At 41.7% G+C, this 13,296-nt stretch overlaps 1 protein-coding gene across 1 annotated transcript in view; it reads right to left on the bottom strand.

Moving 5' to 3' along the window:
- LOC124622820 (protein O-mannosyl-transferase TMTC2-like) overlaps positions 1–13,296 on the bottom strand; it is a 902,746-nt gene that overhangs the window by 565,038 nt on the left and 324,412 nt on the right. The gene's annotated exons all lie outside the window — the stretch shown is intronic.

Here is a 13,296-nt window from a genome sequence, read left to right as displayed (position 1 = left end):
GAAGTTGTGAACCTGGCTCTGCAAAATATTGCATCTGCGGCTGCTAGAAGAGAGAAATCAGCTAAACGTCCTGGTCGTTTAAAAACCTTGTCAGTTGGTCAAAAGGTGTTAATTAAGTCTCACCGTTTGTCTCACAAAGGAAAAGACTTGTGTCGCAAATTTTTTCTGCTTTATAACGGTCCATATAGAGTTCGCAAAATTATTCATGATAACACTGTCGAAGTAGAAACTCTTAAATCTCGGCGCTCTAAGGGAATACATCATATATCGAACGTTAAAATTTTTGTGGAATGACATACTTTAGAGAAACTAACAGTTATACGTAAACAGTCCGGCCCCGGTAGCGGAGTGGTCACCGTGACGGAATGTCAATCCTAAGGTCCCGGGTTCGATTCCCGGTTGGGTTGGAGATTTTCTCCGCTCAGGGACTGGGTGTTGTGTTGTCCTAATCATCATCATTTCATCCCCATCGACGCGCAGGTCGCCGAAGTGGCGTCAAATCGAAAGACCTGCACCAGGCGAACGGTCTACCCGACGGGAGACCTTAGCCACACGACATTTCATTTCGTTTCATACGTAAACACACGGAGAGTACAAGGATACCGCGCCGTGTTCCGGCGGCGGCACATACTCAAAGCAACAGTCAAGTCTGCGCGCCGCACAAGGCAGTCGTTGACCGCAAACAATTACTTCCTACGTCACGCGTACCTACAGCTGATCGAGCGCTCAGTGCGAATGCACTGACAGCCGTAAACAAATACACAGTCGAATGTCTCCGATTAAATTCAGTATAAAGCTATAGTGACTTGATAAATTATGTTATTAACGTTCAGTATTTTTCAGGATACGGTTGTATAAAATATTTAAGAACTTCAGGTAAATTCTGTGTGTGTCCGACGTTAAGAGGACTTGCTATCGAGAAAATTTCAAGAAGAATGTAATTTCGAAGAAGAAAGTAATAAACTAAAAAGGTAACTATTAATTGAGTTTATTTTTCAGGTAACATATTTCCACTTGGTACGTACTTTAGACGTAATTTGCTGCTCGCGATTACGTGATTCATACTTCGTGTTAACTGATATTGACAATGATTGATTAATGAACAGGGTCGTTACTTATGTATATTATGCATCGCTCGGCTGCTATGCTTTTTCACTGATGTCACATTTTTTTTATTATGTGTCTGCTGTGCTTATTTATTTAAATTATAATTGTCACCTGATTAGTTGTGCTGATATGGTTACGTATGTAAGTTATACTTTGTGATTTATCTGCTTGTGCCTTCATGTTTACTTATTAAGATTACATATGAACATTTATTTGCTTATGCTGATATGATGCTAATGACCTGTTTATTATGTAAGATACATATTTGCTGCTTTGCCTATGGATTGCATATTTACACATTTTTGTTTTGTTGTCATAACTACTCTTGAATTTGGTGTATAGAAATGCTGATATGCGGTGTACGAACATGGAGTTTAGGTCACATTATGGTATTAATTATAGATTGTTCGCTTGGCAGAGCCTCGTTGTAGGAATTGTGCTGCATCCACTTGTTGACACTGTTCTCTACTGGTATATTTACTCGCTATTGCATGTTTTGCTTACGCTCAGTGCCTTATATTTTAAGATAAGAAAATGAATTACTATAATGCTACGAACGACATTGGTACAAGAAACTTCATCGAAGTCACATGAGCTGGAGGTTTTATGGAAGCTGTATAAATTTATGTTACTAGGAAGGAAGCTAACGACATGACATACCAACACTAGGTTTAGACCATTGACAGTTATTACACTGCATTCTTCGTAAGCAATTGAAATAGCAAGTGACACTTGACACAAGAAATACTCCACATGTTTGCTTCTGTTTTGCCATGATTCTTGAAGTGGTGTACACACTGTGAAATATTACGATTTATTCATTCAAAGTCTTATGTGATCTTTCATACTACGTACTCGCACCTACTTACTGAAAGTTATTCAAACTGAAGGCTGTTAGAGGTCATGTATGCATTTCTTTTATTTAATGATGAACAAGGTAATCAAAATGTATTTTATAATTCATAATGAGTAGAAGATTTGGATCAGATGGATTACACAGAGGTTGTGTGTGGACATTGTGTCTTCGGACTGTATGGGATGATGAATTGAAGTTTGCACTAGGATTTTATCTGTACTTGTTCGAGGAGACTGACTAGAGGAAAGAGTTGTTACGGAAGTGAAATGATATTGGCGATAAGGTTTATATGTGTCGACGTATTGAAGAGGTATTATTGAGGTATTGAGATTGTGTGAAGTTGATGATTATTGGAGTTTTGGTGGACAAGAGGTAAGGTATATGATATTGATGATAAGGTTTATGTGTATCGACGTAAGAGGTATTATTGAAGTATTATGATTATGTGATGCTGATGATTATTGGAGTTTTGGTGGATAAGAGGTAAAGTAAGTGAGGAGCATTTTTTTTTTTGTTGGTTTATATGGAACAAGGAGGATGAAGATGCCAGACTAGAACACTCAAGTAGAAGGAAGATTGTCTACACACACACTTTGTTAAATCAATAAGCAGTATATACTTTTTTTTGGAGAGAGGAGGCATTTGCATATCTTGGCACACTGACAGTTGTTCAGCAACTGTACATTTTGATCTGGCTTGGCAAACATTGGTCTTGACATGATGACTGTGACATTGACTAACTATCATTGACTGTTATACACTGTTGCCACTACTACTTTATACACATATTGAGCATCAAATTTTGACAGAATTGCATTTACACAGTTAACACTATTCAATTACACAGTAGTACTTAATGTGGATGAAAGATGAGTGAGTGTGTTTTGTGTGTTTTCCTTTCCTAATCCCAAATAATTGGTACTGACCTATCTCCTAAATATTATTTTTCTTGTTTGTTGTGGCTTGCACTGACACCCATAAATATTATAGGTTTACTGATATTTGTGTATTTGTAATATTTAATATGAGAATTATCTGAGATCATTTGTGTGTTTATTATAATTTGTATGTTTAGTGTAAGAGCATTAATAATAATTTTGTAAAAGCAATTGTGTGTGCATTCAAACTGTTGTTCATACATGCACTTGTTCAACATTGATGTATGCCACTTAGAAATGTTCAGTTTATGCTAATGAACTGTCTAATCAGTGATAGTGAATATTATGGACTGTTACCTGCAATTGTTTAACATTGGTGTTTAATTTCTGCTGATGAACTCTGATGAACTGGCTAATTGTGATAGTGAATATTATGGACTGTTACCTGCACCTGTTCAACATTGCTGGGTGCCATTGATGGAACTGCTTCTGCTGAAATGATGTCACTTGTTGGTGTCTGCACCTGCTCAACATTGCTGGGTGCCACTGATGGACTGCATCTACTGAGATAATGTCACTTGTTGGTGTCTGCGCCTGCTCGCCATTTTTGGGTGCCACTGTTGAAGCTGTTTAAATACTCTGATGAAATGTTATGAGACTGCTATTTGCATCTGTTGATCATTGCTGGGTGCTACTGTTGGAACTGTCAACTACTCTGAGGAGCTCTACGTGTTTATTGAACTACTGAAAGGATTTTATGTGAATATTTGTATAAACTGATTTTTTGTGTGTTTACTGTTTATGAGATGTTATGAGACTCTTACCTGCATCTATTCGTCATTGCTGACGCTATTGATTGAATTGTTTAACCACAAGATACTTGTGTAAACTATTATGTAAAATCATATGTATGCAAGCATTTGTATTCCTCACTGTATTTTATATATTAGGTTATTGAAGGGTCAGTGCAAAGCCAAAATTTATTTAGTTACGTGATATTTACTTATTAATATTACTTTTTAATTTTTGTCTGTATTTTTTGGACGAATTTGGTGGTATTTTCACCACCAATGCTGGCAAAAATACCATCAAATTCTAGCCCGTGGAGGAGGGGCATATGAAAGGTGGCTACACTGAGTCACAGCGCCAGAGATTGCGCCAAAGAGTATTATTCAGCCGCCTCCACTGGCAGTGCTTGTTGAGATGTGGTAGTGGAGAGTGCTTGTCGAAAAGTCGTCGTGGAGAGTACTTATTGAGAAGTGGGCAGTAGGAGTTCCGATGCAGCCGCGACTAGTTGTGAGCATGTTGTATGCAGTTGTTCTGATGGGCTAGACAGCCGATGCTGTTCGATTGTGGATGTTGTAATGATCAGAGTGTATGTTTCGTCAATATATACGAAGGTAATAATTTTTTTTATTTTTATTTCAAATGTCAAACAATAATGCCTCTTGGTCACAGGTTCAGTCAACAAAGCATCTGGCTTGTGTTCATGTATTAGAGTGTAATTCTGGTTTCTATGTGCAAGTATAGTATTTCAGTTTTATTTATTTAATTCAGTGTAAATGGTATTTAAAATATCTTGTCTTTTTGAGGAAGAACCGTGCAAGATGTGTACGTTGAATCACACTTCCACACACAGAACAGTTACACTTGTGCTTTGTTGTTCGTAGTTTTTGTTTCGTAGCTTTATAGTTGCTGGGGACTGAATTAATTGTGTTAACGAAAATTTCCTTTCATTCTTGGTTGTTATTTTATGCAGTCAGATTGCGTACTAATACTAATCAGGGCCAACCGGTTACGAGACTTCGTAGCCGGACATTCAGCTACTAAAGATCAAAATTATTTGCATTATATATAATTAAGCCCCCATGCACAGTACCCCACCCATTTGTACTCCTGGACGCGTTACACACTGACACTGACGAGTTACCATTCTTCGACATTCACGTTGATGGCCAATCAGATCCAACTTCCTTGATTCAGATTCTGTCAAAAGATAAAGCTGCTCTCAATCCGAACATCGGTTTGAACACTGCACCGATGTGCTAGACACGATCCTATTGGAGGTGCCTGGACTTCCTCCGACCACTCATCCACTCAGTCAGTTATAGATATTCAAATGTGTGTGAAATCTTATGGGACGTAACTGCTAAGTGCATCAGTCCCTAAGCTTACACACTACTTAACCTAAATTATTCTAAGGACAAACACACGCACCCATGCCCGACGGAGGACTTGAACCTGCGCCGGGGCCAGCCGCACAGTCCATGACTGCAGCGCCTGAGACCGCTCCGCTAATCCCGCGCGGCGTCAGTTATAGATAAGCGAAGGCGAAATCTACCTGTTTATCTACACCAAACAATGTGGCACAGTGGCGAAGACATTGGACTAGTGTTCTAATGTTCAGTTCACCATTACCATTACCCATACAGTTTAGCCGTGATTTCCAAAAATCGATGAACGGAAATTTCGGGTTGATCCATTTCAAAAGCGCGGCCGATTTTCTTCCCCTTCTTTCCCAATCCAATCTCCATGACCGTGTTCGTGTTCTACGTGAGAAAATTGTGGTGTCATTGTAAGACACCGCTCGGGCGCAGGCCTTCAAAAGCCCGCCAGCACGAATTTCAATATATGCGGCCGGCCAGGGTGGCCGAGCGGTTCTGTGCGCTACTGTCTGGAACCGCGCGACCGCTACGGTCGCAGGTTCGAATCCTGCCTCAGGCATGGATGTGTGTGATGTCCTTAGCTTAGTTAGATTTAAGTAGTTCTAAGTTCAAGGGGACTGATGACCTCAGAAGTTAAGTCCCATAGTGCTCAGAGCCATTTGAATTCAATATATGCGGACACCGAGGGTTGGCGTCAGCGTGGCAGTATACGCCAGTGATCTCCATAAAAACAGGATACACAACTGCTGTGCTTTGGACTCTTGGAAATCGTGACGCTCAACTTTTGTTAGGTTGGCAGCTCCGTACGTATAGGTCGTGTTGGTTTGTGCTTTCTGTTTGATAATCATTCGTTCGTGAGCGATTTATTAAGTTTGTGAAGCTATGATGGTGAAATATTGTGTAGTTTATGGTTGTAAATACACTACTCACCATTAAAATTGCTACACCACCAAATTTAACCGACAGGAAGAAGATGCTGTGATATGCAAGTGATTAGCCTTTCAGAGCATTCACACATAGTTGGCTCCGGTGGCAACAGCTAAAACGTGCTGACATCGGGAAAGTTTCCAACCAAACACAAACAGCAGTTGAGCGGCGTTGCCCGGTGAAACGTTGTTGTGATGCCTCGTGTAAGGAGGAGAAATGCGTAACATCACGTTTCCGACTTTGATAAAGGCCAGATTCTAGCCTATCGCGATTGCCGTTTATCGTATCACGACATTGCTGCTCGCGTTCTTCAAGGTCCAGTGACTGTTAGCAGAATATGGAATCGGTGGGTTCAGTAGGGTAACACGAACGCCGTGCTGGATCCCAACGGCCTCGTATCACTAGCAGTCGAGATGACAGGCATCTTATCCGCATGGTTGTAACGGATCGTGCAGCCACGTCTCGATCCCTAAGTGAACAGATGGGGACGTTTGCAAGACAACAACCATCTGCACGAACAGTTCGACGACGTTTGCACCAGCATGGACTATCAGCTTGGAGACCATGACTGCGGTTACCCTTGACGCTGCATCACAGACAGGAGCGCCTGCGATGGTGTACTCAACGACGAACCTGGGTGCACGAATGGCAAAACGTTTTTTCGGATGAATCCAGGTTCTGTTTACAGCATCATGATGGTCGCAACCCTGTTTTCGCGACATCGCGGTGAACGCCCATTGGAAGCGTGTATTCGTCATCGCTATACTGGCGTATCACCCGGCGTGATGATATGGGGTGCCATAGGTTACACGTCTCTGTCACCTCTTGTTCGCACTTTGAACAATGGACGTTACATTTTAGATGTGTACGACCCATGGCTCTACCCTTCATTCGATCCCTGCGAAACCCTACATTTCAGCAGGATAATGCACGACCGCATGTTGGAGGTCCTTTACGGGCCTTTCTGGATACAGAAAATGTTCGAATGCTGCCCTGGCCAGCACCTTCTCCACATCTCTCACCAATTGGAAACGTCTGGTCAATGGTGGCCGAGGACCTGGCTCGTCACAATATGCCAGTCACTACTCTTGATGAACTGTGGTATCGTGTTGAAGCTGCATGGGCAGCTGTACCTGTACACGCCATCCAAGCTCTATTTGACTCAATTTCCAGGCGTATCAAGGCCGCTATTACGGCCTGAGGTGGTTGTTCTGGGTACTGATGTCTCAGGATCTATGCACACAAATTGCGTGAAAATGTAATCACATTTCAGCTCTAGTATAATATATTCTTCCAATGAATACCCGTTTCTCACCTGCATGTCTTCTTGGTGTAGCTATTTTAATGGCCAGTAGTGTATTTAGATTGCCGACGTGGACCGGAGGCTCAGTCTCAGCTACTAGCTCTGTCTCAGTCACTAGCGCAATCGTTCAGTCATTAGCTCAGTCAGTGGCGCACTAACTCGCATTCTAGTTTGGTGTCTGACGTTATCGTATGGTGGGACTTGTACTTCACCAGCACCCTGTTAATACATGTGTGCAGTTGTGTTGTATAACGAGGATAATGGCCACCAAACAACATCCTCTCCCTTTATTCCTATAGTACAAGACTCAACAGTAGCAACGACGACACAACAAAATTAGTCTTCTGGCTTAAGGCCTGGTCACGCAGAACGCGGTCTGCCTGCGTGGTCTGCGACTTTGAGCCGCGGCGGGCAGGCCGTGTCTTTGAAAGGCGTTACACACACACACACACACACACACACACAAACAAACAAACAAACAAACAAACAAACAAAAACACACACAGTGGATTCTTTGCAAACATAAAAGCTAATTGAAGAGGTGAGAAAGTACTTCTTGTCCAACACAGGCGATGGAGACAATAAAAGCAATTTTAAGAAGGCCAAAGTGTGGACTGATACAGGAGCTAAACTGTATGAAAATGGCATATATTTTCGCAAAAATTTTAATTTTCGTTCATCGAATATGTTACATAAAATGTAGTGAAGTGTTAAGTGATGTAAATCAATCAGTACATATTACACTCTGCATCTGGAAGATACACTGCAAATACGTAAGCAATAATGTGAGCAAAACAGAAAGCAACATGTAGAAAATCGTAAGAAAAAGAACCGCCACCATTGTTGGTTCAAATGGTTCAAATGGCTCTGAGCACTATGGGACTTCACATCTGTGGTCATCAGTCCCCTAGAACTTAGAACTACTTAAACCTAACTAATCTAAGGACAGCACACACATCCATGTCCGAGGCAGGATTCGAACCTGTGACCGTAGCAGCAACGCGGTTCTGAACTGAAGCGCCTAGAACCGCTCTACCATAGCGCCACCGTTGTTGAAATCGGACTTCCTGTAACCCAACTTAAATAAGTAAAAAAAAAAAAAAAGTTCAAATGTGTGTGAGTTCTTAAGGGAACAAACTGCAGAGGTCATCGGTCCCTAGAATTACACACTACTTAAGCTAACTTGAACTAACCCATGTTAAGAACAACACACACACACACACACATGCCCGAGGGAGGACTCGAATCTCCGGCGGGAGGGCCGCGCAACTTAAATGAAAATTTGTTGTCTAGCCTGACATGGTACGATGTCGAAACGAATTACTTTAATGCTTGCTTATGACACTAACAAATGAAGATATTATTTCACATAGTTGTTTTGTAATACAATATAAAGCAGTATCTCATTTATGAGAAACATCTTTGGCATAATAAAATTGTTGCATGCCTAACATTTGCAATCAGTAAAAAGTTTATGTACTGACTTATGTATGGATACGTATATGTACACATTTGATGCATTCTTCCCAAAATCTTCTTTGAAAAGACCTACCACATAGTAAAACTGTGCAGTATTTAACCCGAAAAACTCACAGACCATTTTGTCTTCGTTTAATACATACATAATGACTGATAAGTTCCGTAAAGAAATATTTATCAACCTCTGTCCTAAGGAAGGGATGTTCAAACGTGTGTGAAACCTTATGGGACTTAACTGCTAAGGTCATCAGTCCCTAAGCTTACACACAACTTAACCTAAATTATCCTGAGGACAAACACACACACCCACGCCCGAGGGAGGACTCGAACCTCCTCCGGGACCAGTTTTTCCATTATGTAACTGTTGGGGTAGTATAATGTCTTCTTCTACTTCATTTTCTTCCAGCAGTAAGTAAAATAAAAATTAGCGATCACAAAACTAGAGAAACGTGTATGTCTATTCCAGAAATGTTCTCAACTGAGCTGCAGCCTACAGTACTTGTACTTAGCGTGCTCAGGTAGCACGCACGGTATCAATGTGCTCAAGTAAAATTCTTCAAGTTCTTTTTCTCCATACTGTAGTCAGATATGGCTCTGATACTAAATTTAAAAACAATTCCTATATTTTAGCTACATTTATTACGCAGGAACATATCACCTAAAATGAACGAAACGTAAAGTAGACAGCGACCATATTTTTCACTGCAAACCCTTCAAAATTTAGTCTGCAGAGTACTTGGAAAATAAACAATATCGAAAAAATAGATACCCCACCATTACGCAGTGATGTGAAACTATAAGACAAAAAAAATCAGTTTTGTGTGCCAGTTATTTTCCTCAGACTCGTATGCGAAGTATTATCAAGATGAGAAAACTGGAAAATCCTGAACAAGTCATTTATAATTTTTTAAAGAAAAGGAGAAACTCTACCGAAAAACCAACTCTAGCAGTTGATGTAGCTTTGCTTCATTTACAGGGTAACAAGTATTGAACTATATGAATAAAAACATAAATTAATTACAAACCACGGCGTGCACACACTTTATTCAACATATAAACGTCACTACAGATATTCGATTTTAGGTTATGACATGTTCGATATGCCTGCCATCACTGGCGACGATGTGGCGCAGACGAATAGCGAAATTCTGCATGACCTGCTTAAGTGTCAGAACATCGATGCTGCCGATGACGCTCTGAATGGCTGTTTTCAGCTCAGCAATGGTTTTCGGGTTATTACCGTACACCATATCCTTAATACAGCCCCACAAAAAGGATTCGCATGTGTTCAGATCTGGATAATATGGCAGCCAATCGAGGTCCATGCCAGTGGCCTCTGGGTACGCCAGAGCTGGAATGTGGCACCCAAACTGCTCCTCCAGAACATCAAACACCCTCCTGCTTCGATGGGTTCGAGCTCCATCTTGCATGAACCACATCATACGGGGATGCAATCATCTTGCAAAACCTTCACGTTCGATAGTCATAGAGCCATCAAGGAATATCGCAGTGATTATTCCGTGAGTGGAAATTGCACACTTACACAGCGACGCGTTGAGGATGAAGAGACTTCCCGATCGCGAAATGCGGATTCTCAGTCCCCCAAATGCGTCAATTTTGCTTACTGACTAACCCATCCAAATAAAACTGGGCTTCTTCGCTAAACCAAACCATATTCACATGAAAGTCCTGTTCGTCAATTCTGTGGACAATAGTGGTGGCGAAACACTAACGCTGTTCCACAGGCCTGGGGCATAATGGATGACGGATTCGAATTTTGTATGGGAAGAGATGCAGGTCTCAACGACAATTTGTAGCAGCATCTCGCAGTTGATTCCTAGCCGTTGTGCAGCTCGTCTGGCGCTGGTTTGAAACACAGCATTTTCACCCATTTTGGACGACCGATATGTCCAACCTGCCTGTTCTCTCAAACTTGCGAAACAAATTCTTGATTTTTAGCAGACTTGGACCAGTTGTCTTAAGTATCAACTCGGTCGCAAACTTCCTTTGAACCGCAGTTGGCTGTTATTGCTCGCATAGCAGGCCTTCGTAAGTGCTAGACGCCAGGAAGGCATCTGGCCCAGACGGTATCCCCGTACGATTATGCTACAAATATAGCACCTTCTTATCCATCATCTATCAGACATAATTGGAACAGCGGAAAGTTCCACGGGGCTGGAAGAAGGCCTAGGTCATAGCAATCTATAAAAAGGGTAGGAAATCGGATGCAAATAATTACCGGCCAATTTCACTGACATCGATTTGTTGTAGAATCATGGAACATATTTTGTGTTCAGACATAATGACGTTTCTAGACTCTGAGAAGCTCATCTGCAGTAACCAGCACGGTTTTAGGAAACAGAGGTCATGCGAGACACAACTGGCCCTCTTTGTATATGGTATACAAGAGGCTCTAGATACCGGCTCCCAAGTTGATACCATATTTCTCGACTTTCGAAAGGCGTTCGACTCAGTTCCGCACTGTCGCTTGCTCCAAAAAGTGCGCGCTTACGGTCTCTCCGATGACATATGCGGTTGCATAGAAAGTTTTCTAACAGACAGGGAGCAGTATGTCGTCCGGAACTGAGTGACTTCAACAGAAACATGCGTAACTTCAGGTGTAGTCCTGGGCAGCGTAATAGGTCCGCTGCTGTTTACGGGTCTAGCGGTTCTAGGCGCTCAGTCCGGAACCGCGCGACTGCTACGGTCGCAGGTTCGAATCCTGCCTCGGGCATGGATGTGTGTGATGTCCTTAGGTTAGTTAGGTTTAAGTAGTTCTAGGTTCTAGGGGACTGATGACCACAGATGTTAAGTCCCATAGTGCTCAGAGCCATTTGAACCATTTTTTTGCTGTTTGCGATTTACGTAGACTGATGATGCTGTAGTCTACAGGAAAGTAGTATCACACGAAAGTTGTGAACAAATCAATGAGGATTTGCAGAAAATAAATGCGTGGTGTAATGACTGGCAGTTATCTCTCAGTATTAGTAAGTGTAACCTACTGCGTATAACAAGGCGAAAATCACCATTAATGCACGAGTACAAAATAAATGCCCAGTCTTCGGAAGCGGTAACATCCGTCAAGTATCTGGGTGTGACTATTTGAAATGATCTCAAATTAAATGATCAGTTTACACAAGTAACGGGTAAGGCGACTCTAGATTGCGGTTTACTGGTAGAATAGTGAAGCGTTGCAGTCCTTCAAAAAAGGAAATAGCTTACAGTATGTTAGTTCGTCCAGTCTTAGAGTATTGTTCGTCTGTATGGGACCCTTACCAGTTGGGTCTCATTCAGGAGATTGAGAAGGTTCAAAGAAGAGCGGCAAGATTCGTGACTGGTACATTTAGCCATCGCGAGAGCGATACAAATCTCATAGAAAGTTTGAAGTGGGACACACTTGCAGGTAGACGGCGAGCTAAACGGAAGGGGCTGCTTACTAAATTCCGAAATCCGACCTTTACCGAGGATACAGAGCACTTATTATTACCACCAACTTTCAAATCGCGCAATGATGGCCATTCAAAGATAAAGAAAATTAGAGCTCCTACTGAGACGCTCAGACAGTCGTTTTTCCTTCGCGTGATCCGCGAGTGGAACAGAGGGGGGGAAATATTACTGGCGCGAATTGTGCCCTCCGCCACACATCGCTTGGTGGCTAGTGGAGTATACATGTAGATGTAGATGTATCGTGACATTATCACATTCAAATAACCGACAACAACAAAGCGCGTGTGCATGCGCATTCTAATTCCCATCGTGCCTCGCGCCCAACAGTGCAGTTTGAACGTCCTAACGCAAACCATTCAGAAGTTTTGACGATTTTGTCTTATATAGTTCAATAGTATTAGAGAGAATAGTTCAATAATATTCACCATTTGTTCAGAAACCAGATGGCAGTTATAAGAATCGGGGGGCATGAAAGGGAAGCAGTGGTTGGGAAGGGAGTGAGACAGGGTTGTACCCTGTCCCCAATGTTTTTCAATCCGTATATTGAGCAAGCAGTAAAGGAAACAAAAGAAGAATTCGGAGTAGGTATTAAAATCCATGGAAAAGAAATAAAAACTTTCAGGTTCTCCGATGACACTGTAATTCTGTCAGAGACAGCAAAGGACTTGGAAGAGCAATTGAACGGAATGGATCGTGTCTTGAAAGGAGAATATAAGATGAACATCAACAAAAGCAAAACGACGATAATGGAATGTAGTGGAATTAAGTAAGGTGACGCTGAGGGGATTAAATTAGGAAATGAGACACTTAAAGTAGTAAAGGAGTTTTGCTATTTGGGGAGCAAAATAACTGATGATTTTCGAAGTAGAGAGGACATAAAATGTAGACTGGCAATAGCAAGGAGAGCGTTTCTGAAGAAGAAAAGTATGTTAACATCGAGTATAGATTTAAGTGTCAGGAAGTCGTTTCTGAAAGTATTTTTATGGAGTGTAGCAACGTATGGAAGTGAGAAAATGGTTCAAATGGCTCTGAGCACTATGGGACTTAACTTCTGAGGTGATCAGTCCCGAAGAACTTACAACTACTTAAACCTAACGAAGGACATCACACACATCGATGCCCGAGGCAGGATTC

Source organism: Schistocerca americana, chromosome 7 (genome assembly GCF_021461395.2).
Source record: "Schistocerca americana isolate TAMUIC-IGC-003095 chromosome 7, iqSchAmer2.1, whole genome shotgun sequence".
Classification (NCBI taxonomy): Eukaryota; Metazoa; Arthropoda; class Insecta; order Orthoptera; family Acrididae; genus Schistocerca; species Schistocerca americana.
The sequence above is the reverse complement of the archived record's forward strand: the minus strand, read 5'-3'. Positions and strand labels throughout refer to the sequence as shown.